Genomic DNA, 16,211 nt, shown 5'->3' with positions numbered 1-16,211 from the left:
CCATTAATTTCAGAAAATAGAAAAGTTAGTCTCTCACGTAACTGCAAGTTCAGAGGTTAGCCCAGAATTGGTATGAGGAGCAACTCAAGATGTCCCCAGCAAGGTGAGTTTTTGCTTGCTCAGCTCTGTATTTGTTGGATCAGCTGATTCTTCTCATGGTTTCCTTGTGCAGAAGGGAAAGAAAGAACACAGAAGCAGAGCAGAGCCTTTCTTCTAAAGCTTGAGCTCTAAGCTCTAACCTTCAGCATCATTGATAGCTTAGATTGTACCAATCTGTCACCAGGATAAAGCCAAGTGTCAATCAAATTAGTTAATTAGCCTCCTCACCTGGAGCAAGAAAGGGGATCACTAACCAAACAGATTTAGGATCATGTTAGGGTGGAAAGGGGAGAAAATTAATGTTAGGAAGACAACCAAGAATACTTACTACACAATCTAAATACCTACAATAAGGAATTGATTAAATATATTCACGGCACATTCATAAAATTAAGATTGAGGTAGAAAAAGATGGCAGAGTAGGAAGCACCAGGAATCTATCTATCCGCCTAGACAAAAATTGCCCTGGCAGGATCTCTTTGATGCAACTATTTTGGAACTCTGGAGTCTGTTGAAGTATAGAAACTTCCAGGGGGAAGATTTGAATGATAAATTATAGTTAATTTTGGTCAATTTCAGCTTTTAGCACAGTAGCAGCCACCCACGTCCCACCCCAGCCATGCGACAGATAGCTGTGCATGTGTTCCTGGAACAGCTCGCACATAGATTGTGGGAGCAATAGTGAAATAAAATGACCTTGTTCTCCAAATATCAGGGGTCTATGCTGTAGTCACCAACTACTCCTTTTGATTACAAAGGTACAGACAAAAAGACAGGCAGCCATTTTTGTTGCACCGCTCCTTTTTGTTACAAGTCCCTTCTCCTCCAACTGAAGTAGCTTCCAGGGAGTTTAAAGGGCTGGTGCCTATTTTTGTCCCCCTTAATTTCTCTCTTTCCTCCTTTTGGGAGCCAAACATTAAATCTAGAACATTCAAAAACAACTGCATACATAGGAAAAAAGAAAGTGACATGCATGCCTAAGGAAAGACTCAGAAAATACCTGAAAAGACCTTAAGTTTACACCTCAGGATGACCCTCATAACAGAGAAGCCTGCAATAAAAATAAATTAAAATTAAAAAACAGCAAACCCTGACAAAGGAAGAGAATTTGATGTCAAGTTACAACACTATAAGATTCAAATAAATTTTTTCACAAAAAAATTGTCAATAAAAAAATCACAAGACATACAAAGAAATAGAAACATATGACCCATTCAAAGGGAAAAAAATAAATCAACAGAAACTGTCCCTGAAAAAGACCTGATGGCTGACATACTAGACAGAGGCTTTAAAACGACTAACTTAAAGACATTTAAAGAAGTAAAGGAAGATGTGGAAAAAGTAAAAAAAAAAAAAAAAAGCTATATGAACAAAGAGTTAAATATCAATAAAGAGATGGAAAAACCTAAAAAAAAAAGCCAAAAAATATTCTGGGGCTTCAAAGTACAATAACTGAAATCAAAAATTCACTAGAGGGCTTAAAAAGCAAGTTTGAGCAGGCCAAAGAAAGAATCAGTGAGCGTGAAGATAGGACCATGGAAATTATGGAGTTTTAGGAACAGAAAAAAAAAATGATTGAAGGAAAATGAACAGAGTCTGAGGGACATGTGGGACACCACCAGTCAGACCAGCATACACATCGTGGAAGTTCCAGGAGGAGAGAGAGAGAGAAAGGAGCAGAGAAAGTATTTGAAGAAATAATCATTGAAAATTCCCAAATTTGTTGAAAAATATGAATATAAACATCCAAGAAGTTCAGTTAAATCCAAGAAAGATAAATAAAGAAACTCACGGTGAGACACATTATGATCAAACTCAAAGGCCAAAAAAAAAAAAGAATCTTGAAAACAGCAAGAGAGAAACCAGTCACCACATATAAGGTATACTCAGTATGATTATCAGCATATTTCTCATCAGATACTTTGAGGCCAGAGGCAGTATGCTGATATATTTGAAATAGCAAAAGAAAACAACTGTCAACCAAGAATCCTATATCTGGCAAATTGTCCTTTAAAAGTGAGAGAGAAATTAAGATATTCCCAGACAAATCAAAAGCTGAGGGAGTCCTTTACAACTATATCTGCCCTGCAAGAAATGCTCCAGGGAGTCCTACAGCATGAAATAAAAGAACGCTAAACAGTAACTCAAAGCCATATTAAGAAATAGAGATCTCAGTATAGGTAAATATATAGGCAATTATAGAAGCTAGTGTTATTATAATAATAGTTTGGGACTGTACTTTTTGTTTTGACATAATTTAAGTAACTAAAACATTTAAAGAAAAAAGTTATTAGTCTAAAAGCTAGTACTATTGTAACTTTGGTTTGTATTTCCAAATTTTGTTTTCCACATAATATAAGAAATTAATGTTTTAAAAGACCTATTAGTTTATGTCTGGGAGCACACAATGTATAAAGACATCATTTGTGAATCAACAAACAAAAGGGGTGAAGAAGAGCTACACAGGAGCAGAGTTTTTCTATGTTATTGCAGTTAAGGCTGGTATAAATTCAAATTAGAGTGTTATTACTGTAAGTTGTTAAATTTAATCCCAATGGTAAAGAAAATAACTAGAATATATGCAAAAGGAAATGAGAAAAGAATTTAAACATTTCACTTCAAAAAACTGACTAAACACAAAAGAAGACAGTAATGCAGGAAATGAGGGAAGAGAAACTGTAAGGAATAGAGAAAACAAGTGACAAAATTACAGAAGTAAATCCCTCCTTATAAATAATTACTTTAATGTAAATGGATTAAACTCTCCAAACAAAACACAAAGATTTGCAGAATAAATAAAAACACATGATCCAACTAACTATATGCTGTGTACAAGAGACTCAATTTAGATCCAAAGACACAAATAGATTGAAAGTAAAAGGATATAAAAAGATATTCCATGCAAATAGTAACTAAAAAAGAACAGAGGTAGCTATACTAAAATCAGATAAAATAGACTTTAAATAGACCTCAAAAAAGTTTACAATAAATGAAGTAGGATATTATATATATAAACATTTACACACTTAATGACAGACCATCAAAATGTATGAAGCAAAAACAGAAGTGAAGGAAGAAATAGCTGTACAATAATAGTTGGAGCCCTCAATATCCCATTCACAATAATGCTAGCAGCAGACAGAAGAAAATAATAAAATAAAGGACTTAAACAACACAACAGAGCAACTAAATCTAACAGACATATACAGAACACTCTACCCAACAACAATAGCATACCCATTTTCTTCAAGTGCTCATGGGACATTTTTCAGGATAAGCCATATGTTAAGGCATAGTTAAATCTCAATAGGTTTAAAAGATAGATATCATAAAAAGTATCTTCTCTGACAACAATGGGATGAAGTTTAAAAATAACAGATATCAAACTTGAGGAAATTAAATATATGTTTTTAAACAACCAATAGGCCAAAGAAGAAATTATGAAATACTTAAAGACCAATGAAAATAAAAACACAATATACCAAAACTTATGAAACATAGCAAAACCGGTACTAAGGGGAAATTTCTAGATATAAATGCTTATAATAAAAAATGAGAAAGATCTAAAATTAACAACCTAACTTTACAACTTGAAAAAAAAAAACAGAAAAAAAGAATAACACACTAAACCCAAATCTAGCAGAAGGGAGGAAATAAAAAAGATTTGAAGAGAGATAAATAAAAGAGAGAATAGAAAAGCAATAGATAAAAATCAATAAAACAAAAAGTTCTTCAAAAAAATCAATAAAACAAAAAGTTCTTCAAAAAAATCAATAAAACTGTAAAACTTTAGCTCTATGGACTAAGAAAAAGAGAGAGAAGACTCAAATTGCTAAATAAGAAATGGAAGAGATATTACTACCAATTCTACAGAAATAAAAAGGATTATAAGAGAGTACTATGAATAATTGTATGGCAAAAAATTAGATGAATAGACAGATTCTTAGACACAAACCTACCCAGACTAAATCATAAAGAAAGGGAGAATCTGAACAGATAGCCCTATAACTAGGAAGGAAATTGAATCAGTAATCAAAAATCTCTCAACTAAGAAAATCCCTGCAACTCATGCTTTTACCGGTGAATTTTACCAGACAGTTAAAGAAGAACTAATACAAATCTTTCTCAAACTTTTGCTCATTCTTTGAGGCCAGGATTACCCAGGACACTACAAAAAAATAAAACTACAGACCAATACTCCTTATGAATATTGATATAAAAATCTTCAAAAAATACTAGCAAACTTAATTCAGCATCATATTAGGATTATACACCATTATGAAGTGTGATTTTTTCCTTGAATGCAAGGATGGTTCGACTTATAAAAATGGATCAGCACAACACAAAATGTTAACAGAATGAAGGAAAAGAACCACATGGTCATCTCAATTCATGCAGAAAAAGCATTTGACAAAATTCAACATCCTTTCATGATAAAAAATAAATAAATATTCATGATAAAAAATAAATAAATATTCATGATAAAAAATAAATAAATATTCAAAAAACTAAGACTAGAAGGAAAGTACCTCAGCATAATAGAAGCCATATATGAAAAATTCACAGTGAACATCAGATGAGAAACAAGGCAAGGATTTCTGCTTTTACCACTACTACCCCATACCCACTAGGAAAGCTACTATCAGGAAAAAAAAAAAAAAAAAAAAAAAAAACAGAAAATAAGTATTAACAAGGTTGTGAAGAAATTGGAACCCTTATTATGCACTATTGATAGGAATGTCAAATGGTACAGCCACTCTGGAAAACAGTATGGCAATCCTCAAGAATTAAAAATAGAATTATCATGTGGCCCAGTAATTCCACTTCTGGGTATATACCCAAAAAAATTGAAAGCAATGTTCTGTAGAGATATTTGTACATGCATAGTCATAGCAGCATTTTTCACAGTAGCTAAAATGTGGAAGCAATCTGTGTGCCCTTTGAACCCTGAGTACATTATACTAAGTGAAACAAGCCAGTCACAAAAAGACAAAAACATATGATTCCTCTTATACGAGGTACATAGAGCAGTCAAAATCACAGAAGCAGAAAGTAGAATGGTGGCTACCAGGGGCTGTGAGGAGAAGAGAACGGGGAGTTATTGTTTAATGGGGGAAGAGTTTCAGTTTTATGAGATGAAAAGAATTTGGAGTGAGGAGTGGTGATAGTTGCACCACATAATGAATAATTTTGATATCACTAAATTGTATACTTAAAGATAATTAAGATGATAGATTTACATTATATGTATTTACCACAATAAAAAAATTGAGGGAAAAAGAACAAGATAGATCTATATGTGGCAATATGAAAAAATCTTTAAAATATATTAAAATTGTTTAAAAGTTGAAGAAGAGTATCGTATGCTATCATTTGGTAGAAATAGAAAAATAAAGAGATCATGCCTGAATATATACAGGAAATAACTGGAAGAACACACAAGAAATTATTAAGAGAGGTTACGTCTACAGGATAAGATTAAAATTAGAAAGAGACAAGAAAAAGACAATAGATAACTTTTGGTTTAAAAAAGTGTTTTGGATTATGAAAAGATTTTTTGGGGATATATGATAGGCAGAATAACGGTCTATCCAAGATTTTTATGTCCTAATCCCTGGAACCTATGACTATGTTACCTTATATGGAAAAGGGGACTTTACAGATGTGATTAAATGAAGGCTCCTAAAATGGGGAGATTGTCCCAGATTATCCAGGTGGGCTCAGTGTCATCATACAGTCTTTAGAGGGAGGAAGGCAGGAGAGTCAGTGTGGGAGAGGGACATGTGACAAGGGAAGCAGAAACCGGAGTCAGAGAGTGATTACTGGGTTTGAAGATGAAGGCAGGGGCAGTGCACAAGCCAAAATGCGGATGACCTCCAGAAGCTGGAAAAAGCCAGGATGTGAACTTTTCCCTAGAGCCTCCAGAAGAAACACAGCCTTGCTAGCATCTTGATTTTAGACAGGAGGCCCCATTTTGACTTCTGACCTCAAAACTACAAGATAATAACTTTGTAGGACTGGGCAAAATGGCATCGGTGACAGAGGCTTTGTTCATCTCCTCTTGCAACTACATCAAAGTTGTGACAGAAACATGGAGCAAAGAGCAAGCAGAATCGCCTGGGGTCTGGATAAACAGAAGCTCTACAACTAGGGAGAGAAATAGGAAATCACTCTACAGTGGTAGAAGGTAGGAGGGGGCCAAGACGCAAGACTGCCTGGTCCCAAGTGGCTGAGTGGGACAGAAGATACAGCACAGGCAGCCAGCAGCTGCAGATGCCTCTTAGAGGGACCACGTCCACAACCAGACTTTTGCAGTCATGGACTCAATTGTTCTGAGCACCAGCACCAGGTCAGCTGCCCGGGGGCACCAGAGACTTACAGAGGGACACTGAGATGTTGGAGTGAGGGCTCTCTCCTGGGCAGAAGTGCCATGTTATCCATTGCTCCTCTGTTCAGTCCTCCCCACTCCCAGTGTGCAGACACAGCGCCACCATAGCTGAGATGTCATCAAACAAGATTACAAAGGTCACTCCACCCAAAAAATTTCCTAAAACCCCACTTCCCCCAACCCAAGCCACATACAGTTGAATTCTGGGTGAGTCAGGTGCTCCTTGCTGAGCAGCTCCAAGACCCACAACTGGTGGAGGCACCTGACCTTGGTTTCTGACAAGGCTTCTTCAGGCAACCATAAGCACAGCATCTGTGGATTGCTTGCTAAATCTTAACAGGTGGCCCCAGAGGGGCACAGGCTGGGGCTAAACTTGACCTGCAGCTGAACCCCTCTCGGGACTGTGCCACTGAATACCTACTATACAAAGCCATGCTAATAAGACTAAGAGACTTAGGAAGCTTTGCTTAGTACATAGAAATAGACACAGAAAGGCCACCAAAATGAAAAGACAAAGAAACAGAAACCATACGAGGGAACAGAACAGAGATTCAGGAAAAATAGAGACAAGTAATCTAATAGTTGCAGAGTTTAAAACACTGGTTATAAGGATGCTCAATGAACTTAGGGAAAGTGTTGATAAAGTTCTCAGTGAGAATTTTAACAAAGATAAAAAAACATAAAATGGAAATGGAAATTATAAAAGAGAACCAGTTAGAAATGAAGAGTACATTATCCAAGATAAAGAGTATATTAGAGGGAATCAACAGAATGGATGAAGAAGAGTATCAAACCACTGATATAGAGGATGGGGAAGCCAAGGACACCCAACCAGAATGGCAAGAAAAAAGAAGCCAAGAATATGATAATTAAAGGAGCCTAAGGGATAAAATTAAATGTAAAAACATTTGTGTCATAGGGTACCTGAAGGAGAAGAGGGAGAATAAATTGAAAAGCTATTTGAAGAAATAATGATGGAAAACGTCCCTAACATGGTGAAGGAAATAGACATACAATACCAGGAAACTCAGAGAGTCCCTAAAAAGATGAACCCAAAGAAACCCATGCCAAGACACGTCATAACTAAAATGCCAAAGGTTAAATGCAAAAAGAGAATATTAAAAAGCAGCATAAAAAAAGCAATTAGTTACCTACAAGGGAGCTCCTATAAGACTGGCAGTTGATTTCTCAAAAGAAATTATGCCAAACAGAAGAGCTTGGCACAAAATATTCAACATGATGAAAAACCAGGATCTGCAACCAAGAATATTTTATCCAGCAAAGCTATCATTTAGAGTCAAAGAGCAAATAACGAGCTTCCCAAACAAACAAACAAACAAAAAAGCTAAAGGAATTCATCAACACTGAACCAGTATTACAGGAAATGTTGGAGGGACTTCTTTAAGAAGAAAAAACATCTATCAAAAATATGACTAATAAATGGTAATAACTATGTATCTATCAACACGTACCTCAAATGGAAAAGAATTAAGTGGTACGACCAAAAGACGGGGTGGCTGAATGGATAAGAAAACAAGACCCCTACATATCTGCCTACAATAGGGAGTATTGCACTGAATGAAGTAAGTCCGACAGAGAAAGACAAATACCGTATGATTTCACATACATGTGGAATCTGAAAAACAAAATAAACAACTACAACGACAAGATGGAAATAAACTCATAGATACAGAGTTTATTTTGAGGGCTGCTAGACAGATGGGATTTGAGGAGGATAGTGAAAGAGAGCAAAGGGATTAACAAGGACAAATGGATATTTACAAAATAGTCATGGAGATAGAAAGTGTAGCATAGGGAAAATAGTTAACAATGTAATAAATATGTAAGGAGGAAGATGGGCACTAGATTTAGTGGGGTGATCGCTGTGAGTTATATAAATCTCTAATCACTATGCTGTACAACTGAAACTAATATGTTGTTGTATGCCAAGTACAATTGAAAAAGAACTCATTGAGTTGTACAATGTAAACATGAGCAACTAATTGTCTATTATATTTCAATAAAGCTGCAAAAAAGATAATAAACTTATTGTTTTAAGCCACTAAGTTTGTGGAAATTTGTTACAGCAGCACTAAGAAACTGATGCAGAAGGGAAATTTTCATTCATACTCTGCTGGATTAATTTTAACTGTAATTAAAACATAGTATTCCAAAAAAACTTGAGAAAATTTATTACTTACCTCTGAATTCTCACTATCAAACACACATAAAACACTTTTAATAGTCAGTAGAGCAAGTTATCTAAGTGCAGCTTTGTCTTATGTTCGTACAGTGATGGTTGCTGGGAAACATGGACTTTGGAGATAGACTTGGCTTCTCAATCTGCCTTCAGCACTTAGTCTCTTATGACCTTGCACAGGTTACCCGTTCTCTTATTTATTAAAATGGAGTAATAATGCTTCCGCTTCTAGACAAGCAAGTTATTGTGTTGAAACGTGCATGGTACATTGTTGCTGCAGAGCAAATGTCATTTTCTGGCCCCAGCTTCATGTCGACCATATAAAATATATTTTTTTTGGCACATATAAATAATATTTATATTCCATTTGTAAAATTTTAGTTACATGGTATGACTATTTAATGTATAATAAAGTCTGTTTATTTAGTGCCTGCTGTTTGTATTAAGTAGTGAAGGGAATACAGAGATGTAAGGAAAACTAAAACTACACCTACCCTTAACAAAATAAAAATATATTAAGAATATAAAAGGCATGTCCTAAAATAGCAACAGTAGAAGTTAGAATGTGATAAGTACTACAAAGTACAATGGGAGAAATGAGAGAAGAGAGAGAATGCAGAGCTAACTTTAAGGGTGGGTCAAAAATGCCAATTTCTTCATGTTATTATGCATTCCTCTCCCAGCTTTTTGTATCTTAGTAGACTACACCCCCGCCCACAGAGTTGCTTAAATCTAAACTCTTTGATGCTTGCCTCCTCCATCCCCCAAGCACTTCTCTGATTATTAGCAAGCTTGATCCTCTGAGGCCCACCCAGCCTGTCTGCATCCCCACCTGACCTGCTAACTCACCCCTCTGGACCACTTCCCTGACTGGCCTCCCTGATTCACCTCTTGCTTCATCTGCTCTCTCCAAAGCCTCCACAGAGCATCCAGGATGATCTCTTAAAAGAGGATCTCATATCATGCCATATTCATGCTCAAATCCCACCCCCCATGATTTTTCCCATTTTCTGAGATGACACACAGTTCTCTTATCCCCAGTTTATAAAGCCTTCCATTGTCCTTAGCCCTGCCTCCCTCCTACCCTTCCTTCTCACTGCCCTCTCCATGGGAGCTTCCTTTTGGTTCTTTAAATGTTCCCAGCTAACATGCCTAGGTCTCTGTCTTAGCTGTCCCACTGCCTGGGATGGCCTTACTCTGTTATCGCATGGGCACGTCTTCAACTGAAGTCATTTTTTCTGAGGTCACGCCTTATCGCTTCACTGGATTCTAATTCTTTCTTGACAGAGAAATTCATTGCTTCCTCTTTTTCATGTCTTTTTCATGTATTTATTCTGTCTTCCCCAGTGGATGATAAATTCAATGAAGAAGGGGAGCTTGTCTATCTTACTCATCACTGAATTCCCAGCCCCTATCCAAGAAATATTTTTCGAAAAAATATTTCCTTCCAGTATTCTCAGGATCCCAGATTTCTCAGGCCCTTTAGGCCCAGCAGTTTTGCTGTCACTCTGCCATCCTTGGGGCTAAAATACCGGTGGGAGGCAGGGAGGCATCCTGTCAGGCTTCAGCCTCCTGAAGCCCCCTGGGCTTGCAATTCCCCAAGGCACCGCCATCATCTTCCCAGCAGTTGCCCCTGAGCAGCATGGGGCCCCCTCCTCACTCCCATGTCACCCACCCTGACTTCTTCAGGATGGGCAGTGCTCCGGCTCTCCCATCAAGGCCCAGGGTGCATGGCCTCTTCCTTAGCATTTGAAGGCCCGCAGCAGGGGACTATTTATTGTGAATTTTCATAATGTTTAAGCAGCTTCTCATTTTTCCTCTGGGAAAATCATTAAAGTACACACAGAATGAGGAAAATTTTTTGAGCAAACATGAATTATTCCATCACATAATGTAAAGTGAAAACTACTAAAATCAAAACTGTATAAAGTAAATGATTATAATACTTTTGTAATACATTTTTTTTAAAAAACCCTGAAAGAAAGTAAAATAAAATTTTATTAATTGTTGTTTTGGTGGGGAGAAGGTTACTATGGATAATACAGACTCTTTTCTTTCTTCTATTTTTGTATTTTCTATATTATATATAATGAAAGTGTTGCTTTGATAATTATTTTTTAAAGTTTTTTAAACTGTATGTTTTAAAAATATTTTTTAAACTCAGAATTCCACATCTGGCAATTTATCACTTGAAAATATTTATGAATGTTCATTTAGAACTTGTTATAAAATCTTTATTAATAATTTTCCACAATAGGTGGGGGAGTTAAAAACAACACAAACTTCCAAAAATAAGAGATTATTATAATGGTGAAATATAGGTAGACTTCAAAAATTATGTTGTAGAAGAATTCCTCATGTTATAAAAAAATGTTCACTGTGTAGATAGGTTTTTAAAAGATTACAGAATTACTCATCAAGATGGTGGAGTAGGTAAACACTGTGCCTCTTCTCACAACCACATCAAAATTACAACTGAACTATAGGAGAGCCAACATTGGGGATTGACTTAAGTCTAGCTGAACAAAACTCCTATAATTGGAGACATACAAGAGAGGCCACTTCAAGGAAGGGTGGAGACATATAACAGGCATGCAGCAGTTGAGAATCAGGGGGGCTGTCTCAGCTGCGGAGGTCCCCCCTGGTACCAAGGGGTCTCGACCCCGCACCATGCTCCCCAGCCAACGGTTCCAGTGCCAGGAAGAAAAGTCCCCACAACTTCCGGCTGCAAAAACCAGTGGAGAGCGTGGCCAAGTGAGGGAGGCGGCAGCTAGCATCACAGACATTCCTCTTAAGAGACCCAGACTTACTCACTGACAGACTAACTTGCTCTGAGCTCCAGCACTGGGGCAGCAGCTTGAAAGGTGCTAGAGACATAAGGGAAGGAACTGAGCTCTCTGGCTTCAGGGAGAGGGTTGGAGAAGCCACTTTCTCCCAGACAGAAGTGCTGGCACAAGCCATTGTTCCTTTGTTGAGCTTTCCCACTACTGGCATGCAGATGCAAGCAGTGCCATATCTGAGTCTCCACCAACCTGGCTAGGTGCCGCATCCCAGTAATTTCCTGAAACCTCTCCATACCTGACTTGTGGACTCACTCAAGCTGCTTCCACTGGCTTCTCCAAGACAGCATGACTTGTCTTGGCTCATGCCGTAGACTTTCCTAAAATCTCTCAAAGGTTCACAAAACCCAACAAGTAACATCTGGTCTGGGTGTGCATCGTATCTCTTACTGAGCGGCCCCAAGCCCAGCACTAGCAGCAGCCAGCCTCAGTTCATGGCTAGGCCTCTTGAGTCACCTCCAAGCCCAGTGCAAGTTGTGGCCATTTGTGGATTGCTTGGTGACTCTTGCCAGATGGCCCCTGGTAGGGCACAGTTTGCAGCTGAACTTGGCCTGTGGTGGGGACCCTCCAAGGAAGTCTCAAGCCAGCAGGCCTGGTGGCTGACTTTGGACCCAGCCAGAACACCACCTCAGGCTCTATCTGAGGACAACACACTTAAAGGGCAGACTCAGCAGGTACCAAAGTCCTGCTTAAGTCAATTCTGCTCTGCTGAGTCAGCCCCTCACCAGCCAGTCCTCAAAACCAATCAGCTTGAGGGTCAACCCCACCCATCCTTATGCGAATAGCAACCAAGGCTCAGATACAATAGGAGGGCACATGCAACCCACACAAGGGACACACCTGGCTCAGGTGACCAGAGAGGGTGTGCTACTGGGCCCCCACAGGACGCCTACTACATAATGCCACTCCGTTTAGACTGGAAGACTTAAGACTTCTACCTAATACACAGAAACAAACACAGGGTGGCAGCCAAACTGGGGAGACAAAGAAACATGTTCCACGTGAAAGAAAAGAACAAATCTCCAGAAAAAGAACTAAACAACATGGAGGCAAGCAACCTACCAGATGCAGAGTTCAAAACACTGGTTATAAGGATGCTCAATGAACTTTGGAAAAAAGTAAATGAACTCCATGAGAACTTTAACAAAGAGATAGAAAACTTAAAACGGAGATGGAAAACATTAAAAAAGAAATGGAAATGGAGAATACAATATAGAAATGAAGAATTAGAGAGAATCAACAGTAGATTCAATGAAGCAGAGGACTGAATCAATGATTTCAAAGATAAGGTAGTAGAAAACACCCAGTCAGAACAGCAACAAGAAAAATGAATCTAAAAACTGAGGATAGTTTAAGGAGTCTCTGAGACAACATTAAGCATACCAACATTTGCATCATAGGAAAACCAGAAGGAAGAGAGAAGAGGAATTGAAAACTTATTTGAAGAACTAATGACAGAAAACTTCCCTAACCTAGTGAAGAAAATAGACATACAACCCAGGAAACTCAAAGAGTCCCAAACAAGATGAACCCAAAGAGACCTCCACCAAGACATGTCATAATTAAAATTCCAAAGGTTAATGATGAAGAGATAATCTTAAAAGCAGCAATAGAAAAGCAATTAGTTACTTACAAAGGAGCTCCCATAAGACCGTCAGATGATTTATCGACAGAAAGTTTGCAGGCCAGAGAGATTGGCACAAAATATTCAACTTAAAAAGCAAGGATCTACAACCAAGATTACTCTATCCAGGAAATCAATCATTTAGAATCAAAGGACAGATAAAAAGCTTCCCAGACAAGAAAATCCTAGAGGAGTTCATCAACATCAAACCAGTATTATAAGAAATGTTAGAGGAAATTTTTGAAGAAGAAAAAGAAAAGAAAAAAGATAAAAAAATATGAATAATAAAATGACAATTAGCTTAAATGTAAATGTGTTAAATTCTCCAATTAAAAGACATAAGGTAGGTGAATGGATTAGAAAATAGGACCCTACCATACGCTGCCCACAAGAGACTCACTTCAAATTGAAAAACTGAAAGTAAAGGGAAGGCAAAAGACACTTCATGAAAATGGAAATGAAAAAAAAAGAAATCTGGGTTAGCAATACTTATACCAGACAAAATAGACTTTAAAACAAAGCTATAACAAGAGACAAAGAAGGACCCAATAATCCCACTTCTAGGTAATTATCTGAAGAAACCCAAAACACTACATTGACGGGAAGTGTGAATCCATATGTTTATTGCAGCATAATTTACAAATGCCAAGATGTGGAGATAACTCAGCTGTCCATAAATGAATGAATGGATAAAGAAGAGGTGGTGTAGGGGGAGATAAAAACTAGCGTAGATGACAGAGGTTCTGTTCATCTCCCTGGTGACCAAATTAAAGTTGTGACAGTAATAAGGAGGAAGAGCAAGGAAAAAATCACCTGGGATCTAGATGAACAAGCCATACAACTAAGAAGAAGTCCAGAAAATCACCCTGCAATAGCAGAATGTAGGACGGGGCAAGGATGCGAGGCTGCCTGATCTCGAGTGGCTCAGTGAGACAGAGGCTGAGGCATCAGCAGAAGCCTCTTAAAGGGGCCACATCTATGAGCGAATTTTCACAGTGATGGATCCGCTCGCTCTGAGCACCAGGGCCGATTCAGCTGAGCTCAGGGGGCACCAAGGACTTACAGAGAGACATTGTCGGAGTCAGTGCTTAGGAGAGACTCGTTCTGTACAGCAGTGCCCACGGTATCTATTGTTCTCTGTTGAGCCCTTCCCCAAACAGTGCGCGAACACAGTGCCGCCATAGCAGTGACATCATCAGACTGGATAACAGAGGTCGCTCCGCCCAGAGGACTCCCTAAGACCCCACCTCCCCCAACTCGCTGCTCCACCCAAGCCACAACCCAGTATATCCTCAGTGAGTCAGGTGCTTCTCGCTGAGCAGTGCCTAGATGCACACTGGAGGCAGCTGGCCTCAGTTTCTGGTATGGCCTTTTGAGGCAACTGTAAGCACAGCATCTGTGGATTGCTTGCTAATCCACAAGTGACCCAAGGGGCCAAGCCTTGGGCTGAATTTGGCCTGCAGCTGAACCACTCTCAGGACTGTACCACTAGACACCTACTTCACAAATCCATATCAATAAGACCGAGAGACTTAAGAGCTTTACTTAGAAACAGACATGGAAAGGCAGCCAAAATGGGAAGAAAAAGAAGCAGAAAACATGAGAGAACAGAACAGAGATCCACATATAATGGACTCAAGTAATCTAACAGATGCAGAGTTCAAAACACTGGTTATAAACATGCTCAGTCATCTTTTGGGAAGTGTGGAAAACTTAAATAAAGAGGAAAAAAACATAAAAATGGAAATGGAAATTATAAAAGAGCACCAGTCTGAAAAGAAGAACATATTATCTGAGATGAGAAGTATATTAAATGGAATAAACAAAGCGAATAAAAAAAAGAAAAATGCCCTATCTAGAGGATGGGAAAGCCAAGGACACATAATCACAATGGCAAGAAAAAAGATGCCAAGACTATAAAAATAATTTAAGGAGCGTATGGGACACTATTAAAGGTCCAAATATCTGTCTGATTGGTGTAACTGAAGAAAATCAAGATGTTGAACAACTGTTTGAAGAAGTGATGATGGAAAACTTCCCTAACCCAATGAAGGAAATGTACAGAAAACCCCACGAAGCTCAGAGAATCCAAAAATCAGGGATCCAAAGAGGCCCACACTAAGACACATCATAATTAAAATGCTAAATGTTAAATATAAAGAAAGAATCTTAAAAGCAGCAAGAGAAAAAGCAGATAGTTACCTACAAGAGAACACCCATAAGACTGGCAGCTGATTTCTCAAAAGAAACTATGCAGGACAGAAGGGCTTGGCACAAAATATTCAACAGGATGAAGACTCAGGATCTACAACCAAGAATACTTAATCCAGCAAAGCTATCATTTAGAGTCGAAGGACAGATAAAGAGCTTTCCAGACAAAAATAAGCTAAAGGAATTTATCACCACCAAGCCAGTACTACAGGAAATGTTGGAGGGACTTCTTTAAGAAGAAAAACCATCTATCAAAAACAGGAATAAAGAATGGTAGCAACTACATTTCTACCAATAAGTACCTTAAATGGAAAAGAATTAAGTGCTCCAATCAATGGCTGAAAGGATAATAAAAAAAGGCTCCTACATATGAAAAAGAAAGGGGATTGAAAAAGATATTGCTTTGATGGACCTAAAAGGTATTTAAGTTAGGTATAGAAAGATAAACACTATATAATTTCACTTATATGCAGAATCTAAGGAATAACAAAGAATAAACTAAAAACAGACTCACAAATGTAGTGGACAATTTGGTGTCGGCAGAGTGGAAAGGAGTTTTGGGGGTTGGAAGAATGGGGTGAAGGGTTAAACAAGTACAAATTAGTAGCTGATGGATGAAATTATGTATTACTTTTATAGTAAAAAAAAAATGACTACAATAGAGATTATTTAGAGAGATATTTTTTTAAAGACCCTCAAAATTGTCTGTGGATGTGTGGAAGAGCCAATGTCCTGGGCAGGAACACTACTGGAGACAGGAACAAGGGTCCAGCCCAAGCCAGGACTGGGTGGACCTATAACTTCCTGGTACCAGCGACGGATAGTTGTAATGGTTATTAGAACCTCTTA

The sequence above is a fragment of the Rousettus aegyptiacus genome, unplaced genomic scaffold (genome assembly GCF_014176215.1).
Source record: "Rousettus aegyptiacus isolate mRouAeg1 unplaced genomic scaffold, mRouAeg1.p scaffold_m13_p_12, whole genome shotgun sequence".
In the NCBI taxonomy this organism is placed as follows: domain Eukaryota; kingdom Metazoa; phylum Chordata; class Mammalia; order Chiroptera; family Pteropodidae; genus Rousettus; species Rousettus aegyptiacus.
This window is presented reverse-complemented; position numbering follows the sequence as displayed.